Here is a 6,699-nt window from a genome sequence, read left to right on the forward strand (position 1 = left end):
TTTTAAAAAATTTCATTTTTTTTTTTGACAAACTAATTCTTTATTTTTCTGTAAGTACGGCTTGATTTCTTCCCATCTTCAGAATATCTGCCTAAATACTTCATCCTTAAATTTTAAGGGTCAAAGTATTAGTTTCCCCTCAAGTGTTTGGCAGTGCTCTGTACAGACTCAGACACTTTGAGTGACATTTTTCCTGTAAAAGGAATATATAAGGAAACAGCTCCTGAACTTAGTAATATTGGCCATCCCTCCTGGTATGTCTAAAGGTCAGTTCCCTGTGCTTTCTCCTATTAACCTGGTGAACGTGGACATTCTGAGGCAGTGTAGCAACTGCCTCATGTACACAGACAACCCTCTCCTCTTACCTACCAACACTCAGACTTGTGAGAGATGCACTTATATATCCAAATTGGCAGCCACGCACTCTGAAGCCAAGACCGGTATAGCTGGTTCAGAGAAGGTCAACACCTGCACCACAAAACATGCAACACATAGCCCTCCAGAACACCCACCATCACAACTCTCACATAAAAACACAAACCACACACCCACCTTTGTGGAGGCTCTCAATAGAAATCTACGCAAACAGCAGAGACCTCCAAGGCAGAAACGCACTCGACCACCACAACACAGCACACACCACAAGACACATAGCTCACCTACACAGTGTGCTCCTCAACCTAAGCCCCTAAGGAAAAACAGCTCTCTTCATTTCATTTCCACTCCCTCTCCTTTTTTCTTTCTCATAACTCATCCTAGTGACTCCCTTCATGTCATTCCCACTCCCTCTCCCTTTCTCATAACTCAGCCTAGTGACCCCTTCATGTCATTTCCACTCCCTTTTTCCTTTCTCATAACTCAGCCTAGTGACTCCCTTCATGTCATCCCCACTCCCTCTGCCTTTTTCCTCTCATAACTCACCCTAGTGACTCCCTTCATTTCATTTCCACTCCTCTCCCTTTTTCCTTTCTCATAATTCACCCTAGTGACTCCCTTCATTTCATTTCCACTCCCTCTACCTTTTTTCCTTTTTCATAACTCAACCTAGTGACTCCCTTCATTTCATTTCCACTCCCTCTCCCTTTATCCTTTCTCATAACTCACCCTAGTGACTCCCTTCATTTCATTTCCACTCCCTCTCCCTTTTTCCTTTCTCATAACTCAGCCTAGTGACTCCCTTCATGTCATTTCCACTCCCTCTCTGTTTTCCTTTCTCATAACTCACCCTAGTGACTCCCTTCATTTCATTTCCACTCCCTCTCCCTGTTTTCCTTTCTCATAACTCACCCTAGTGACTCCCTTCATTTCATTTCCACTCCCTCTCCTTTTTCCTTTCTCATAACTCACCCTAGTGACTCCTTTCATTTCATTCCCACTCCCTCTCCCTTTTTTCCTTTCTCATAACTCACCCTAGTGACTCCCTTCATTTCATTTCCACTCCCTCTCCCTTTTTCCTTTCTCATAACTCACCCTAGTGACTCCCTTCATGTCATTCCCACTCCCTCTCCCCTTTTTCCTTTCTCATAACTCACCCTAGTGACTCCCTTGATTTCATTTCCACTCTCTCTCCCTTTTTTCCTTTCTCATAACTCACCCTAGTGACTCCCTTCATTTCATTTCCACTCCCTCTCCCTTTTTCCTTTCTCATAACTCACCCTAGTGACTCCCTTCATTTCATTTCCACTCCCTCTCCCTTTTTCCTTTCTCATAACTCACCCTAGTGACTCCCCTCATTTCCACTCCCCCTCCCTTTTTCCTTTCTCATAACTCACTCTAGTGACTCCCTTCATTTCATTTCCACTCCCTCTCCCTTTTTTCCCTTCTCATAACTCAGCCTATTCACTTTCGCTGTTCTACTCTCCTGCTAATTCTTCCCACCTCTCACCTCATGAAACTGAGTGCATTAAGTGCCTGCACTCCAAATTGTACTTGTGTACTACAAAATACTTGTTTTAATTTCATTCAGTACTTTGTTACAACACCTTGCTCAAATGTTATTTTTCTGTCTTCTATATCGCTGTGTTTTTAGTAGTTTTGAAAACTGTATTGTACTTAACTTTGTTGATATTATTTTATTTATTTATTTACCATTTGTTGACCGGGAAAGTCCGACTAGGTTCCACAGAGCCTGTTTTCAGTGGAGGCCCGGGGAGAAATGCTCCAGATGCATGTCTTTGAATCTATTAGCTTTGTAATAATTGTATAGGGAGCTTTTCTCCCTGGGCCTCCATTGAAAACGGGCTCATTTTGGCCCAATGGACTTTTCCGGTTATCAAACTGCAAATAAATAAATAAATAAATAAACAGTCAGCTGTCTATCAAGTGCCAGAATCCGATACATAACACACACACTCAGGTCACTCCATAACAAGTACAAGTATGACTCTTGTCACTATCCGCGTGGGTATGAATGACCTTAGATGCACCTACCTGGAATACATGAAAAAAGTCATGGTGTAGCTCTCGGATTATGTGGCCCAGGCAGGTATGTCCCTAGCCCCGAGCAGCATCCTACCATCGTCCAGACTGATACAGCAGTACAAGCATAAAATGATTGACTAACAATTGGCTAAGTTTCTGGTGTCATTCTAAGGGGATCCAGTATCTGTCTGCTTGGGATGACATGACTGACAGACTACAATGCTTTGCCAGAGATGGCCTGCATCTGTCACCCGTGGATTTCCAGATACTGGCTAAGGCTCTTACCACCCCTATAGTGCCTTTTCTACACGATGTTCTAAAGACCAAATTACCACCGTAGCAGCTATAAATAAATGCATTCTGATGGTCATGCTGCTCAATGCTATAAGTCTAAATCTCAAGATGCACTTGCTTGAATCACTCCTCAAAATGGAGAACATGGACATTTGTGCTGTAACGGAGACCTGATTTAAAGCAGCAGAAAGCACCCCTGCGCTACCAGGCTACAACTCACTCCACACCTTTCGGCCCCAGAACATGGGCCGAAGCTCCAAAGGTAGTGGTGTCTCCATATTCATAAAGGATATGCACACCTTCAGACTAGCAGCCCAGCATAATGCATCTGAGACACTTCAGGTACAACTAACATTGTAACATTGGTAGAATGGTAATTCAGGTCGTAGCCTGCTATAGGTCCCCAACCATGTCCCAAGACTCTCACTCCACATTCCTAAGCACCCTGGAAACTATTAATGCCCAACCCAACACACTCATACTAGGTGACTTCAACTACCCCTCCATCAACTGGGAAAACTACTCATACACTAATACACTGGCCCAATGTTTCCTGGAATTCATAAATTCCAAAGCCCTGGACCAGCTCATTCTTGTCCCCACTAAAGGAAGCAACATCCTTGACCTGGTTATTACTAACATGGGCAACCATTGCTCTACACCAATAGTCAATTCCTCCCTGGTTAGATCCGGCCACAAACTAATCACCATGGAAATCCACATCTCACCCCCCCCCCCCCCCCACAAAAGTAACCACCATGAAAAACTTCTCCAAAGTTGACTTTGGGCTCCTAAAAACAGAGGTGGCTAATTTCACAGCACCCATGTCAATGGAAAATAGATGCATGACTGCCGAATCATACACCAATGCACTGTACGAACACGTACATAAATAAATGGAGCTATCAATACCCAATAGAACCAAGACACTCTCCTCCAAGAAGCCAATCTGGTGATCCTCTGCCATTAATAAACTCTACAACAGAAGGAAGAAACTGTTACAAAAAAAGGTGAAGTCCCAAGATTGGAAAAACTCCCTTATTAGCCACAACAAAAAGTTAGGATCGCTCATCAAAACCTCTAAAGTCAGCTATGAAGGCAAAATTGCGGCAGACACTAAAAACAACCACAAAGCCTTCTATAGTTGTATCAAGAATCTCCATGGCAATACCCAGGTTTGCTCTGAGTTACTGCACAATGGTACCTCCTATACTGAGCCAACAGATATTGCCAACATACTGGCCAACAGATTCAGTGCCAACTTTACCCCTCCCCCCAAAGGACCAATCACAATACAGGAGGAATGCCAGGTACCCAGTATTACTGCAGCACAGGTTAAAGTTGCATTGTCCAAGGCCAAGAATACAGCTTCCATGGGACCTGATAATATCTGTGGATGTGTTCTACATGAACTACAGGGTGAACTGGTACCACATCTGTGTGCCCTGTTCAATCACAGCCTCACCTCAGGCCTTGTCCCTATCGAATGGCGGACTGTTACCGTCATCCCTCTCCATAAAGGGGGAGTGACTACACACACTGGAAATTATCGCCCCATTAGCCTGACGAGTCTGATATGTAAGGCTATAGAGCGCATCATTAATGATACAGGGAATCTCCAAACTCTAGATCCCACGCAATTTGGTTTTGTGAAAAGTAGATCATACCTGCTCAACCTGGTTGACTTCTTTCAGTCCATCACCAGAGCTGTGTATGAGGGCAAGGCAGTTTATACAGCCTACCTCAATCTGGCCAAGGCCTATGATACCATTCCCCACTTAGGAATTATTGATAAACTCAACAAACTAGGCATCAAGCCCTATATCACTACGTGGGTTGCAAATTGGCTCACAGATAGAATCCACAGTGTGAATGTAGCAGACTCCAAGTCAGACTGCCAACCAGTCAGGACTGGAGTCCCACAAGGATCAGTCCTGGGTCCCCTCCTATTTGGCATCTACTTCTCGGAAGTCCAGGCCAACACAGAGGGACTCTGGGTAACAAAGTTCAAAGACATCTGCAAGCTGGGAGCCATTATTAACTCCCCAAGTGATGTAGACATCCTACAGAAAGACCTCACTGAGACCAATGACCGGTGTCGAAACCATGGCCTTAAGCTTAATGCCAAAAAAAGCGTCATCCCCTTTGGGGAAAAACCTCAGGTCACACTAATTACCACATCGATGGGAGCCCACTGAAGGCATTATAAGAGATCTGGGGACACAGATTGACAGCAACCTCTCCTTTGACCACCACATTGCCAATGTGGTCAGAAAGTGCTTCTATGTGGCACATCTCATTACAAAGGGTTTTGCATCCAGGAAGAAAGAGGTCATCATCTCTCTCTGCTCTTCCCTCATTAGGCCAGTCATTGAGTATAAAAACCCATTGGCATGTACCTCAAGAGACACATGCAACAGCTGGAGAGGCCACTAACGTACCTGACAAAGAAGATCCTAGGCCTTAAACACATATCCTACATGGACAGACTCAAAAACCTCCAGCTATACTCTGTCTCATATCGTCTGCTAAGAGGCGATCTCTGCTTTACTTACAAAGCCATGTCTGACCCAGCTCTGTTAGAAATGCTACATCTAAAAAATCCCAATCCCTCCGGACCACATGCTCCAGAGACTTCAACCTCATTACCACAATCAACAGAGCATGCTGGAGGGACAAGTTTATAACCCAGAGACTGCCCATGCTCTGGAATAGACTTTCTAGACACGTCAAGCAGAGCACCTCACTGGCCCTCTTCAAGAGAAATTTTGATGAGTGGATGGGAAATAAAGTTCACCCCAGAGATCACTGCAGTGGCTCTACTTGATAGAGGCACTGGGGATTAACTTCAGGTGGCACGATGCCAGGGCACTTCTACCGGCTAGGCTTGTAAAGGCTCCAGGGCCGTTAGCCTAGTACACACCTATGAACCTATTAGACAGCTGGAGACATTTTATTTGTTTTGATGAATGTACTCATTTTTTAATTGTAAACAGTTCTTGCAAAGGACTGTAACAAACATGATTTTTATTTCTGTTCTGAAACAAGTTGAACCTGAAAAAAATGGAAAAAGTGTCCCACTCTTCTAATGTGGTCAGTAGCTTCATATGTGTTAGCACAATCTACCTGTGTATGTATGTCATGTCTTTCAACTGTTACCTTGAAAATATGGACAAAGAAAAAATAATTAGGGAGAAGCTTTCATATTAGGTACTGTTACTGGGAGCTGTTAGCTCAAAATCATTTTCAAATTTAGGAGGGATGGAACAAAGGTTTGAGAACAAATTAGATTTGTTCCCTCCAATTCGTGAGACCTGAGAGGTGCATGTGTATTGGACTTTTATGATTTATGACTGAATATTAAGTCATTTTTGGTTTCAATAAGTTAAAGAAATATCTATATGCACACACACACACACACACACACACACACACACACACACACACACACACACACACACACACACACACACACACACACACACACATAAATGAATGAAATATTTAGTAGCAAGGCTTCAATAACAAGATGGAGGAGGGTTACTAATGGCATTCTGTATCTTCACAGTAACCAAGCTGTGAATCCCTCCAAGCTGTCTTTTTGTGTTGCAACTAGTTGTGATGGTAGATAAAAGCTAAAACGAGGTGCTAATAGCTTGTATTTGTATTGCACAGGGACCAGTTTGCACACATTTAAAGATCACCACTTGTGAATGCTCTTCTTTGTCATTTAATGAGATTGCTTACTAAAGCTGAGGCCTATGCTGAGGTAAATTTGGGTATGAATATGTTTTGTGAGTAAATAACTTAGACCTAATCTTGCTGAAAAAATGTATTATGAACTACAGCTGGCCTAAGTAGTAATTTTTATAAATTATTTATTTATTCATTGTATGTTAATCAAGCAGTACATAACATACACAGACTCCAATTAGTAGTTTTCCATGATGGTAGGTATAACAAGATTAGGAAATTGAAACTCTA

This window comes from Protopterus annectens, chromosome 7.part0 (assembly GCF_019279795.1).
Source record: "Protopterus annectens isolate FY-2018-M chromosome 7.part0, PAN1.0, whole genome shotgun sequence".
Taxonomy (NCBI): domain Eukaryota; kingdom Metazoa; phylum Chordata; order Ceratodontiformes; family Protopteridae; genus Protopterus; species Protopterus annectens.